Raw genomic sequence first — 14,972 nt, 5'->3', positions numbered from 1 at the left:
TGTTGTTTTAGTTACTCAGTTGTGTCTGACTCTTTTGTGATCCCATGGACTGCCAGACTCCTCTATACATGGGAATTTTCAGGCAAGAATACTGGAGTAGGTTGTCGATTCCTTCTCCAGGGGATCTTTCTGACCCAGGGATTGAACCCTCACCTCCTGCATTAGCAGGCGGATTCTTTACTACTGAGCCACCATGGAAGCCCTGGTGGCTATATAAACTTGGGCAGTTTACTGAACTTAGCTCTAAGTCTCAGTTTCCTTATCAGTAAAATGAAAAGGATAGTACCTACCATGTAGGATTATTGTAAGGCTTAAGTAAGATGATGAAATAGTTTGACTTAGCATATGGCTAGCACTTTAGACTTCAATAAATGTTAAAATATGACTACTACTGAGTTCTATAAACCACAGTAGTCTTATTAAAGGGAAACAAAGAACTATAGAGTTAAAATTTAAAAGCCAAATTCAGCTCTCACACAATTCAAGGTTTCTTTCCTTCGTAATCCTGACAGATCATGACCTGATCTCTACCTGAATACTTTCAGAAACAGAGTTCATTACCTTAAGAGGCAGCTTTTGTTGAAACGTTCTTGCATTCTGTAAAAGTTTCCTACATAGAAATTTTTCTCTTTGATGTTCAGTCTGGCCTCTGAAATGACAAAAGTGTTTACTCTTTCCTAAGAGCTTGTGAAATATGTGAAGACAGCTCTTATGACTTCCTTTGGTACATTCTACTTAATCCAATCAGTCTTCCTGTGACTTCGTTTACAGACCACTCGCCATTATGACTAGATCCTTCTGAACAGCTCCAAGCTTGCCAATCTATCTCTTAAAATGTGGCACCCATGTCTGTATTCAATACTTGAGATATAGTCTAACTGGTGTAGACTACATTGGTACTATTACTTCCCAGGCTCTGGACCCTATATTTTATTTACGCTGGATGAAATGATAGGTGTTTGAACAGTAGAATCACACTGATGATTCATACAGAGTTTGTGGCAAATAAAATTCACTGAAATCATATTGAATTCCGCATTTTATATACTTGTATACTTTGCACTTAAATCCAAAATTTTACATTTATTTCTTCTAAATTTCTTCTTGTATGTTTCAACCAAACATTTTATCCTTTGAGATTAATTTGGATTTTTTTAAAAGATATTTGTTCATTTATTTATTGCACAAGGGCTTTCTCTAGCTGTTGAGAGCAGGGGGAGAGTAGGGGCTACCCTCTAGTTGCGGTGCATGGGCTTCTCATTTTGGTGGACTCGCTTGTTGTGGAGCACAGGCTCTAGGGCGTGAGGGCTTCGGGAGTTGTAGTCCACTGACTTAGCTGCCACGGGGCAAGTGGGATCTTCCTGGAGCAGGGATCAAACCCGTGTCCCCTGCATTGGTAGGTGGATTCTTAACCACTTATCCACCAGGGAAGCCCTTCAATTTGTATCTTGATTGTTCCGTCCCTCCCAACTCACAAGTTTTTGTATAGAAAAGTGAATTTCTATTTTCTGGGAAAATAACATCTTCTAACATGTGTTTTTATTAATTCATCTTTCAAATTTATTTTTGTATTTCACACTACCTCCATGGTTAATAACACTAAAATCAGGTTACGTTAAGGCAGAACACTTAAAAAAACAACAACAATAGAGCATTATTGATTTGCTTCCATTGAGAAGGGCTCCCTCAGACCTGGAATTCCCAAGCAGCCAGGTTCCCACTTATTATTTACCATCATGTGGCCTGTGAAAAAGAAAATTCTAACAGGGAAATTGAAGGAGCAAGTAGGGTACCTCCATATGAAGGAACTCTTGGCAACATTCAAAACAGTTATTAATTCATTTTTATATGGAGAGATTTTGTGGGGTATTTTTCCCCCACAGTCAAGGGATTCATTTAGTAAACATGTACCCAACCCTTTCAATAAACCAAACACTGTGCCAGACTCTGGGTAAAAAGAGTTAAAAGGCTAATCTGCTTTCAAAAATGCAGGATTCAGAAAAGGAGAAATGGGTGTACTGAACAATTTGCAACATAGTGAGGTAATACAAACCACAGAAGCACACACGAGTCCAGGGTGGCCAAGAGGAAGAGTGGGAATTACTAAGAGAAACAGTTGCTGAGAGGGGTGAGCTCTGAGACTGGTACTGGTGTTAAAAATGAGCAAACTGGGGACTTCCCTGGGGGTCCAGTGGTTAAGGATAAGCCTTCCAATCCCTGGTCATGGAACTCAGACCCCACATGCCTCAGGGCAACTAAGCCCTCATGCCCCGACTAGAGAAGTCTGCATGCTGCAACGAAGACCCAGCACAGCCAAAAATAATAATAATAAATAAATACATTTTAAAATTAAAAAAAAATTTTTTTTTAACGAGCAAGCATTCTCTAGGTGCACCAGGCAGACAGAAGGGCACTCCAGGCAGAGGGAACAACAGCACGTGCAAATATATGAAAGGCACGAAGCATCATGGTACAAGTGGAAAAGTTCAAGCAAATTGAACATGTACCATAAGTGCAAAATTCTGAATTCTGACTCTTTTAAAAAAATAAAAACTATCTTATTGATAATTTCCATATTGATTTAAAATATTTATTTTTGGCTGTGCTGGGTCTAAGCTGCTGCACGGGCTTTTCTCTAGCTATGTCGATCAGGGGCTACTCTTCATTACAGTGTGAGGGTTTCTCATCTCGGTGACTTCTCTTGTTGCAGAGTACGGGCTCTAGGGCACTCAAGCTTCAGCAACTGCAGCTCCCAGGTTCTAGAGCACAAGCTCCAAAGCTGTGGCACACAGGCCTAGCTGCTCTGTAGCATGTGGGATCTTCCCGGACCAGGGATCGAACCCATGTCTCCTGCACTGGCAGGTGGATTCTTCACCACTGAGCCACCAGGGAAGCCCTTCCATATTGATTTTTAAGGTGACCTTTTATTTCATTGTAGTAAAACATACATAACACAAAATTTACCTTTTAACATTTTTAAGAGTACCATTCAGTGGCATAACTGCATTCACAAGGTTATGCAATCATCACCACTATCCATTTCTTTTTTTTTTTTTAATATTTATTTATTTGGCTGTGTCAGGTCTTAGTTGTGGCGCACAGGCTTAGTGGTCCAGCAGCTTATGGGATCTTAGTTCCCCCACCAAGGATAAAACCTGTGTCCCCTGCCTTGGGAGGCAGATTCCCAGCCACTGAGCCACCAGGGAAGTCCCACCTCTATTCATTTCTAAAACTACTTCATCATCCCAAACAAACTCTGTACCATTAAACAGTAATTTCCCATTCCTCCCTCCCCAGCCCTCGGTAACCTCTATTATACTTCCTATCTCAAGTAATTTCATACTGATTTTTTATGTCTCACATTGAAATGATATTTTGGATCTATTAGGTTAAATAAAACCTGTTAAAATTAAGTTCACCTGTTTCTTTTTATACTCTTACTGTGGCTAGTAGAAAGCTTTAAATTATGTATAGGGCTCACATGATATTTCTACTGGACAGCACTGTGCTAGAGCATAATGTGTAAGTAAGGAGAAAGAGAGGAATGATGCTAGAAGGAAGAGATGCAGGTCAAGTCATGAGAAGCCCTATACTACCTGGTAAGATAAAACCTTACAGGTAATGGAGAGCCAATAACATAAGCGAAGTGACAAGTTTAGGCTCATATTTCAGAGAACACTACAGTCACTATGTGTGTGCTAGATTGGATGAGGGCAAGGCTAGAGCAGGCAGACCCATTAGATTAAGACTCACAATAGCAGAGCCAAGGTAAGATTCAAATCAGGGCAGAAGAAGGCAGAATGGAAAAGAATATCAGTTCCTAACAGAATGGTGGCGTCAGAACAACCTGGATTAGTAAACAAGTCACAACTTAGAATTTTGAAAGTGTGATGAATAGAAAACTAATAGCTTCCCAAACCCATTATAAAAACATGAAGAAAATCTCATTCATAATAGAAATATACCTTATTCTTATTTACAACTACCTTATTCTTACAACTACAAGCCATATGTTTTTAAACAACAACCATATACACACAAACATAAGTATAAACTCAACAAGAAATATGTAAGTTCAACTGAACTGAACTGAGCTGAATACGAAGAAACAAGAAAACCTTACAGAAGATACAGAAGAAGTCTGGAAGAGCAGGGATGTAACAGGTGTCACTTATAGAGCACGTTAGCAAGTGCCAGGCTCTTTACACACATATGCCTGTATATTTATGAATACATTACTCATTTAATCCTTTTAACAATCCTCTACAGAAGGTACTATAATTAGTGTATTTTTCTTTAATAAAGAAGAGAAGATGTTTTACAGAAATACTCCAGATGTGCTCTAGAGCCTGCATGCCGCAACTAGAGAAGCCTGCATGCTGTAATGAAGACCCAACGCAGCCAAAATAAAAAAATAATTAATGGGGGGAGTGAAAAAAGAAATACTCAGAATAATGTAAACTAAATGCAAACTTAATTAAAAAAATTTTTTTTAATGAATTGACTATCAAGAAAGTGAAAAAAAGCCACAGGATGGGAGAAAATATATTCACATCATCTATCTCATGAGGGCATGTATCTAGAAGATATAAAAAACTATTACAATTCAATAATAAAAAGAACAACCAATTTAAAACAGGCAAAGATATGAATAGATATTTCTTCAAAGAACATACACAAATGGCCAATAAACACGTGAAAAGATGCTCAACATTAGCTATTAGGGAAATGCAAATCAAAACCACAATGAGATACCACTTCACATCCACTACGATAGCTCTAATTAAAAAGACAGCTAATAAGTGCTGGCAATAATGTGGAGAAATTAGAATCCTCATATACTGTTGTTGTTGACATAAAATGGTACAGCTGTTTGGAAAATAATCTGGCAGTTGCTCAAATGATTAAACATAGAGTTGCCATATGACCCAGCAACTCCACTTCTAGGTATATATCCAAGAGGAATGAAAACATATGTCCACACAACAGTTCATAGCAGCATTATTCATAATAGCCCAAAGTAGAAACAACTCAAATGTCCATCAGCTGATGAATAGATAAATAAAATGGGGTATACCCATAATGTTATGTGATTCCCCCAAAAGATATGTTAATGTCCTAACTCCCATTACCTATGAATGTGACTTTATTTGGAAATGGCCTCTGCATACTTAATTAAGTTAAAACAGGGTCCTGCTGGAGTGGAGTGGGCCTTTAATTCAATAACCAGTGTCCTTATATGAAGGGGAGAAAAGATTCAGACAGACTTTCCCAGAGAGAATTACGACGTGAAGATAGACACTCTGGGATGAAGGCCAGGTGAAGACAGAGGCAGAAGTTGGGAGTTACGCAGCTGCAAGCCAAGGAATGCCAAACAATGCCAAGGACTGCTGGCAATGTCAGAAGCTAGAAATAGGCAGGAAAGGATTCCCCCGTAGAGACCTGAGAGAATGCACTCCTGCTGACAACTTGATTTTGGACTTTATAGCCTCCAAGGCTGTGAGAGAATACATCTGTTATTTTAAGCCATCCACTTTTCATTACTTCAATACTGTAGCCCTAGGAAACAAATACACCATGGAACAGAATTTTATTCAGCGATAAAATGAATGGGTACTGATACACATTGCAACATGGATGAACCTTAAAAACATTATACCAAGTGAAAGAAGCCAATCACAAAATTGTACAAAAATTGTACGATTCCATTTATACAAAATACTTAGACCTATAAAGGCAGAAAGATTAGTGACTGTCTAGGGCTAGGGCTAGCAGCTTCCCTGATGGCTCAGACAGTAAAGAATCTGCCAGCAATGCAGAAGAACTGTGTTCGATCCCTGGGTCAGGAAGATCCCCTGGAGGAGGAAATGTCAACCCACTCTAGTATTCTTATCTGGAGAATCCCATGGACGGAGGAGCCTGGTAGGCTATGGTCCATAGGGTCATAAAGAATCGGACACGACTGAAGCAACTGAGTATGCACAGGGCTAGGGTATTGGGGAATGGGTATTGATTAATAGGTATAGGCTTCTTTGGGCTTCCCAGGTGGGTCAGTGGTAAAGAATCCACCTGCAATGCAGGAGCTGCAGAAGACGCGGGTTTGATCCCTGGGTGGGAAAGATCCCTGGAGAAGGGAGCGGCGACCCACTCCAGTATTCTTGCCAGGATAATCCCATGGACAAAGGAGCCTGGTGGGCTAGAGTCCATTCAAAGAGTCGGACATGACTGAAGCAACTTTCTTTGGGGGATGATAACAATGTCCAAACATTAGGCTGTAGGGACTTCCCTGGTGGTCCCGTAGCTAACACTCTGCACTCTCAATGCAGGGGGCCAGGGTTTGATCCCTGGTTGGGGAACTAGATCCCACATGCTGCAACTAAGCCCAGCACAGCCAAATAAATAAACTTTTAAAAATAAAATAGAATTAGGTTATAGCAATGGCTGCTTAACTGGAAATATACTAAAAAATCACTGAATAGTGTACTTTAAAAAACAAATTATGTGAATTACATTTCAATAAGACCATCTTATTTTTTAAATGCAATTATTTTTGTATTAATTTTTATTGGAGTACAGGTGCTTTACAATGTGTTAGTTTCTTGTTGTAGAGCAAAGTGTATCAGTCATATGTATACATATGCCCACTATCTCTTAGATTTCCTTCCCATTTTGTTGTAGTCACCAAGTCGTGTCTGACTTTTTTGGGACCCCATGAACTGTAGTCCACCAGGCTCCTCGGTCCATGGGATTTCCCAGGCAAGAATACTGGAGTGGGTAGCCATTTCCTTCTTCAAAGGATCTTCCCAATCCAGAAATCAAACCCATGTCTCCTGCATTGGCAGGGAGATTCTTCACCACTGAGCCACCAGGGAAGGCCCCCCCAACTGCTTCCCATTTAGACCACCACCATAAAGCCACTTAAAAAAAAAAAAAACTCCTTGGCAAGCTGATTCTAAAATTAATCTGGGAAAGAAACTGTAAGACTACCCCCAAAACACTGATTAAATAATGAGTACGTGAACTGATAAAGTATGACCTCCAATAAAATAACAATAAAAATAATCATGAGGGACTATCACTAGATACCAAAGTATAATATATATTTAATGTAGAATGCTATGGTATTGGCCCAGCAAAATAGAAAATTAGGACATACGACAGAAGAGCATACAGAAAAGACACTGTGTGAGTGAGACATTAGTACATGATAAATGTGGTATTTTAGATTAATGGGTCAAGGATGGACTGATATTCAGAGTGGCACTGCGTGGAAAACAAGAAAAAGGCACACACCATTCTTGCTCTCTCTCTCTTTCTGACACACAGACAAAGGAATTAGAGAAAAACTCTAACATATAACAACTTACAGGAGAAAACATGGTCGTAAGAGAAAACGCAGCCTCAAGGTAGAACAGGGTTTTTCAACCTCAGCACTACTGACATTTTAGGCCAGAAAAATTCTTTGCTTAAGGGCTTTCCTGCGCACTGTAGGGTGTTTAGCAGCATCCCTGGCTTCTACCCACTGGATGGCAAGCAAAATACATCTTGTGATGTTGCCAAGTGGCTCCCAGAAAGCGAAACAGCTCCCATTTGAGAACCACTGGGATTAGGAATGAAAGCCCACTAAATACACAAAGTAAAAGACTGATACATTTAAACATAAAATTTACAACTTTGATTCTACAAATATGCCACATGGTTAAGAGATAAGAAACAACTTCAAAATGTTGGGAATAAATATTTCCAACGTATATGAATGACAAAAGATTAATATATAAAACATTACCATATATAACCAGACAACCCAAAAGAAATGAGGCATTTCTCTAAAGAGGAAGGAATACAAATAGCCGACAATCATGAAAAGATGCTCAGTCTCACCAATAACCAGGGAAATACAAATTAAAACACCAAATTAGAATCATTCCCCACCCATCAGATTGGCAAAAGCAAAAAAGGCTGACACCATCAAATGTTTAAAAGAGCTGGGAAAATAGATATTATTATACACTGCTGGTGGGCAGTTTGGCATTAAATATCCATACCCTCCCACCCAGCAAGTCCACCTGCTGGTTTCTATCTTTGAGAAATGCTCACTCAAGCTCACAGACGCTGTGGGAGGATGTTCTCTGCCGCCCTGTGCCTAAGACTGAAAAACTAAGCAACCTATGGAATCTCACATATTATGGGATTGTAACATGTTCTGGAATTTACAGAGCAAGTAGAACAAATATGGCAGATGTCTACATATTAACAAAGAAAAAGTTCCAAGACCAATTTTTAAGCATAAGAAGTTTAGTTGTTGAAGAGGTACAGTACACCACATTGGTAAAAGTTTAACACGATATTTTACACACGTTATCTGTACAAACATATATCAATAAATGGAAACAAAAAGAAACAGAAAAAACACGCCAAACTGAGAACAGTTTTTACCTTGGGGCAAAAGATTAAAAAAGAAAAGATGGAGATAGAAAGAGGTCAAAGAGGATCTATTTTGTGTAAATTTTGACATGACGGTATGTATGTATGGACTAGGGCTTCCCTGGTGGCTCAGAGGTTAAAGCGTCTGCCCGCAATGAGGGAGACCTGGGTTCGATCCCCGGGTCAGGAAGATCCGCTGGAGAAGGAAATGGCAACCCACTCCAGTATTCTTGCCTGGAGAATCCCATGGACGGAGGAGCCTGGTGGGCTAAAGTCCCATGGGGTCACAAAGAGTAGGACACGACTGAGCGACTTCACTTTCACTACGTATGGACTACAGCTAAAATAAATATAAAAGAATAAATATATTTTTAAAAAACAAACTCAACTTGACCAAAATTTATAATTCCTTCCCTTCTCTTAAGTCACTTTTTTCTCCAACTTCGTAACTTTGGTATTAAAAAACCTTTCAGTGCAGTTCTACGGTGTAAATATTTTCGTGTTTTCAAGGAATGAGTTTGGAAGTCTGTGTCCATTAATATATCAAAAGCTTATAAAAGTTTAGGTTTCTTTCATATTTTAACAAGCAGGTTAGCAATTCTGTAATAAATCATCATTACGGTTCTAGTCCGGATCTATATTCCAGGGTTGCGAAAAGAAAAAGAGGCGCCTCCCAGCAAGGTCCATAGGAGCGGGTGTGGTCTGGGAAGAAAGAGGTGGTAACAATGGGGGCGGGCGTAGGTCCCCACGAATCGAGGGGACGAAACTCTTTATCTGTGGACGCGTGCAACACGCAGCGCCTAAGGAGCTGCCAGATGTTGCGAGCGGTGCGTCCTTTGTAGCTAACTGGGTCAAGAAGCCAGGAAGGTTTGGTAGGTAATCCTTAAAGAGAGCAGACGCGGGTCCGAGGAGGCGGCCCCGGAAGGCCACCGGGAGCCAGCGATCGAGGTGACAGCCCTCGCGGCGCACCTGGGTGCTGAACTGCCCCCGCCACCGGCGAGGAAGGCGGGGAGAGGGGCAGGGCCAAGTCGCTCGGGGACAACGAGGTCCCTGCAATCATTCGCCCCCGCGCACGGTGACATCGCCAGTATCTCCAGCCCTCTCCTCAATCTCCACGGAAAACCGCCTCCACCATTCGCACAGACCCGGAGAAAAGCCTCGCCGGCCGCCGAGCCTCACTTACCTGCGGCCCTGGACCCGACCCGAACACCTGCGGCACCCCACGCTGAAGATCTGGAACCTCTGTGACCACCTGCGGGAACCCACCCGAATCCTCTAGGACGGAAACCACTTCCGGTTCCGTGACGTAACCCAAGCAGGAGTGGACAAGTGGGCGACGCCATCTTGTACGGAAGCAGCTGGGGCCGTTGGGGCCTTACCAGTTTCTCCAGTGCTGAACAAAAGCTCTGTTAAAATCGGAAAGGCTTAACATCTTTTCGGATACGTGGTGCTTTTTTTTTTTTTTCCTGGGTGATATTTTTGTTTGTCTTGGTTTTAAGGAAAGAAGCCTCTGGAACTGTCACAAATGCAATATGGGATTTCTAACTAACTGTCCTTACTAATTAGCTCCGGTGGTGTTTCTCCACCGCACTGATTTTCTTAGCTGTTAAATGAGGAAGGTAAACAGAAGAGACATTTGTTTAAATAATACATTCCTCATTAGAAGTGCCTTTTATATTATATCCACTATAATACGTATGCCGTCTTTTATAACAAGAACCACAATACCTTCCGTTTATATTAAAAAATTTTCATCCAGTCTTTATCAGCAATTGTCACTTGTGAGGCACCTTCTGTGTGCTATGTGCTGTTGCTTTGTCCTAGAATGTATAAAATAGGAGAAATGAGATGTGCATAAACAATATAAGGGATAATAATAGCTGCCATTTGGGGACTCTATGCTAATAGTGTGCTAGGAACTTTGCAAAACGTTTTACATATTTTATCTCATTTAATCCTCATAATCTCAGGAGACAGTACTATTATTAGTGCCATTTTACATAATGTAGAGAAAGGTTAAATAAATTTCTCAAAGAAATTCAGCAAGTAAGAATTGGAGCTGGGAATCAAAACAGTATATCTGATTGCAAAGCTTGTTGCCCTCATGGCTACATCGTGTGGCTTCCAGTACAGCAGAAAAGGTTCTAAGTTCCATTAGGTAATTACCCATTAAGGGAAATTTTCTGGCAGATATACAGCATTAACCCCCTGCATTTTCATCTCCCCCATCCTGAAACACCTAAAAAACAAAAAAGTAAAGGGGAAATGGAAATTAAACCTCAGTGAAGGACTTCTTGGGTGGTTCAATGATTAGGAACCTGTATTGCAATTCAGGGGTTGTGGTCCATCCAGTTCTGGGGACTAAGATCCCACATGCCATGGAGCAAGCCCTCGCACCACAACTAGAGCCCATATGCCGCAATGAAAGATCTGGCATGTGGCGATGAAGATCCCACAAATAACATATTTTTTAAAAAAACCTCAGTGAGACACCTTTACACACCCACGTATGTGCGTGCATGCTCAGCCATTCAGTCATGTCTAACGTTTGTGACCCCCATGAACTGTACCCTCCCAGGCTCCTCTGACCATGGAATTCTCCAGGCAAGAAAACTGGAGTGGGTTGCCATACCCTCCTCCAGGGGATCTTCGCCACCAGGAATCGGACTCATGTTTATTAAGTCTCCTGCTTTGACAGGTGGGTTCTTTACCACTAGCACCACCTGGGAAGCCCTTACATACCCACCAGAAAGGCTAAAATGAAAAAGAGAGAAAATACAAAGTACTGGCAAGACTGTGGAGCAAACAGAACTCTCAGGCTACTGAAGGGAACATAAATTGGCCCAATCACTTTGTTAAACTGTTTGGCAGGATCAGCGAAAGCTGAATCTATGCATAGCCAAAGATGTGTACATATGTTCACTTAAAGGACATGCACAAAAAAAGCTTATGCTTATACTTGGTAATAGCACTAAATTGGAAACTATGCAAATATCCATGCTGTTAGAAGTCCATGTGTAACCAAGCAGGACCTTACTGGGCCTTCCAAGGACAGAACTCCTTGCTCCCCATGTTCTCTGCCTGCCTCTTGCCTGTAGAAAAACTTTAGCCTTCTACACTTTACCTTAATTCTAAAGAATAAAATTAATCAGAGAAGTGAGAAAATGCAGAAAGAAGGGGAAACAGTCAAGCAAGACAAAATAATAAGTTTAGCCATTAAACAAAGTCAAGGACCTTTAGTTACTCCTCAAGGGAGGAGGAGAAGGGGGCGACAGAGGATGAGATGGTTGAATGGCATCACCGACTCAATAGACATGAGTCTGGGCAAACTCCAAGAGACGGTGAAGGTCTCAGAAGCCTGGTGTGCTGCGGTCCATGGGGTCTCAAAGAGTCGGACATGACTTAGAAACTGGATAACAAAGGTTATAGATAATATTCTAAGGTATGTCCTTTGGGCTATTTTGCAGATACCAAAACCCCTAGCAGGTGAAGAAGTTAACTATATACTGCTATAAGCATTAGATCCCAGACCAGTTGGAACAGAAAGTTGATAATGTTGACTCCTGATTACCTCATCACCAACCAATCAGAAGAATGTCCACAAGATGATCACGCACCTCCCAACCTCTCTCCCTCAACCTGTCTTTAAAAACTCTTCCCTGAAAGCCAATCAGGGAGTTCAAATCTTTTGAGTCCTAGCTACCTAGATTCCTTGCTTGGTGCCCTGCAATAAATGCTGCCCTTTCCTCCACTACAACCCTGTGTCAGTAGATTGACTTTACTGTGCACAGGTGAGTGGACAGAAGTTTTGTTTGGTAACAAACATAGCGATTACTCTTAGTGGAGTAATGACTCTGGAAGAGAACATGGGAGCTTCTCGCTAATAATGTTCTGTTTCTTAATCTGAGTGCTGATGTACATGTGTGTTCAGGTTGCATGTTTGTGGACACTTTTCTGAAGGCATTTATATTTCAATAAAGAGTGGGGTTTTTTTGTGTTGTGTGTGGGGCTTTTATTTAGAATGAAGGTAAAGGAGTGAAAAGTTTATAAGACCAAAGAAGAAAAAGAACAGGAGAGGAGACAAATATCGGTATCATTTTAAAAGATAGAAATTAGAATGGAAGGATACATCATTTGAAGAATCCCATAATAAGCTGTCTATATCCCTAAGCAATCACTCTACATTTAAGGTACAGTCAACAAGCTCCATCTGTGCATAAATAATTTCCAATCAACTTGTTAGTATCTCACTCTTTGTTTTAGTCCCTTTGTACTGTAATTAAAAATTACTATTGACTGTGCTAAGTTGCTTCAGTTTTGTCTGACTCTTTGCTACCCTGTTGACCCCAGACTCCTCTGTCCAAGGGATTCACCAGACAAGAATACTGGAGTGGGTTGCCATTTCCTCCTCCAGGGGATCTTCCTAACCCAGGGATCAAACCCAGGTCTCCTGCATTGCAGGCGATTCTTTACTGTCTGAGCCACCAGAGAAGCCCCTATTGGATGGGCAGCTTATAAACAACAGAAATTTACTTCTCACAGTCCCGGAGGCTGAAAAGTTCATGATTGAGGTGCCAACAGATTTATTGTCTGGTGAATGCCTACTTCCTGGTTTATAGACCAGGACCAGACTGTGTCCTCACTTGGCCTAAGAGATAAGGAGCTCTCTTGGGTCTCCCTTATAAGGCACTAATCCTACTCATGATGACTCCACCCTCATGTCCTAATCATTTCCCAAAGGCCTCCCCTTCCTGATACCATTATGTTGGGAGTTACTTTTCAACATATGAATTTTCAAAGGACACAAAACATTCAGCCTACTGCACACTTAAATAAGAAAAAACATCTAAGACACATCAGTAATTGCAGGCAGATTCTTTATTGTCTGAGCCACCAGGGAAAGGAATATGTATAGAAATCTTGCACCCAGCATTTTGAGAGAGCACATACTTTAAAAACAAAGAAAATTTAAGGAAATTAATTTTGATTTAGGTCATTGAACAACTTTCTACATATTTAAAAAAATGCTGTAAAGAATCTTTCAGTAAAATATTTTAAAAATTATCCAAATATATGGAGTTTTTAAAATAATCATTTTTGTATTGTTTTTAACTTAATTGTAATGTGGTCAGAGAATACAGCTCTCATTCTGTGACCACAGAGAAAAATGCTATAAAAAATCTTTTACTAAGATTTTAAAAAAATTCTCCAAATATGTGCTAGTGCTAGGCCACTTCAATCATGTCCAACTCTTTGCGACCCTATGGACAATAGCCTGCCAGGCTCCTATGTCCGCGGAATTTTCCAGGAAAGAATACTGGAATGGGTAGCCATTCCCTTCTCCAGGAAATCTTCCAGACCCAGGGATTGAACCTAGGTCTCCCGTGTTGCAGGCAGATTCTTTACTGTCTGAGCCACCAGGGAAGCCCCCTCCAAATATATGGAGTTTTAAAAATAATAATTTGATTATTGATTTTTAACTTAAGTGTGATGTGGTCAGAGAATACAGATCTCATTCCCTGACCACATTACACTTAAGTTAAAAATCAATAATAAAATAATTATTTTTAAAAACTCTATATATTTGGAGAATTTTTTAAAAATCTTACTAGAGGTTAAAAGAAGAAATCCCAATTAAAATGCATAATATTTGATTTGAGAAGTAAAAAAATACTATACATATTTAGAAAATTCACATGATACATGTAAACAGATAACATATGCTTTTTACACTAGAAAATAAGAAATACTGAAAATCAATTATATAAGTGACCGGCTAATACATTAGAAAGAAACCAGAGAATAAATTCAAAGTACTAGAAGGAAGAGGATAACAAAATCAGAGAATAAATTAATAAAATAGAAAAAGACATGATTCATATGGCCAACGAAACTAAGATTAGATCTTTGAAAGTGAAAGTCACTCAGTCCTGTCCGACTTTTTGTGACCCCATGGACTATACAGTTCGTGGAATTCTCCAGGCCAGAATACTGGAGTGGGTGGACTTTCCCTTCTCCAGGGGATCTTCCCAACCCAGGGATCAAACTCAAGTCTCCCATATTGCAGGTGGATTCTTTACCAGCTGAGCCACAAGGGAAGCCCAGATCTTTGAAAGCACTAGTGAAAAAAGTTCTGTGAGTCTGATCCAGATAGAAGAGAAACAGCAACAAATAAATAATGTTAGGACTAGAAGGGGGAACATAACAAAGTACAAGAGAGATACAAGAAATTAGAAAATATAATGAACAACTTTATTTCAAAAATGTTTTAGACAAGAAAATGAAAAGACAAGTCAGAGACTTGGAGGAAATCTCTGCAAAATACATATTTAATAAAGGACTGTTATATAGAATATAGAGAGAACTTTTGAAACTCAGTTCAGTTCAGTCACTCAGTCATGTCTGACTCTTTGTGACCCCATGAACTGCATCACGCCAGGCCTCTCTGTCCATCACCAACTCCCGGAATCCACCCAAACCCATGTCCATCGAGTCGATGATGCCATCCAACCATCTCATCTTCTGTCGTCCCCTTCTCCTCCTGCCCC

General features: G+C 40.4%; 1 protein-coding gene across 14 annotated transcripts in view; it reads right to left on the bottom strand.

Moving 5' to 3' along the window:
- EXD2 (exonuclease 3'-5' domain containing 2) overlaps positions 1-14,972 on the bottom strand; it is a 107,310-nt gene that overhangs the window by 52,018 nt on the left and 40,320 nt on the right. For 4 of the 14 annotated variants that reach the window (XM_081513532.1, XM_081513528.1, XM_081513522.1 and 1 more), the window contains exons 3-4: positions 10,153-10,244; positions 562-649 (exon numbers count right to left, since the gene is read on the bottom strand). The exons of 2 other annotated variants lie outside the window; for them this stretch is intronic. The gene's annotated coding sequence lies outside the window, so the exon portion shown is untranslated. Of the gene's footprint in view, positions 1-561; positions 650-8,066; positions 8,152-9,044; positions 9,129-9,607; positions 9,723-10,152; positions 10,245-14,972 lie in introns of those variants that run through there. 8 more of the 14 variants (XM_081513531.1, XM_081513521.1, XM_081513533.1 and 5 more) reach the window with 6 other exon arrangements.

This window comes from Giraffa tippelskirchi, chromosome 7 (genome assembly GCF_054371585.1).
Source record: "Giraffa tippelskirchi isolate mGirTip1 chromosome 7, T2T-mGirTip1v1.2.pri, whole genome shotgun sequence".
NCBI lineage: Eukaryota > Metazoa > Chordata > Mammalia > Artiodactyla > Giraffidae > Giraffa > Giraffa tippelskirchi.
The sequence above is the reverse complement of the archived record's forward strand: the minus strand, read 5'-3'. Positions and strand labels throughout refer to the sequence as shown.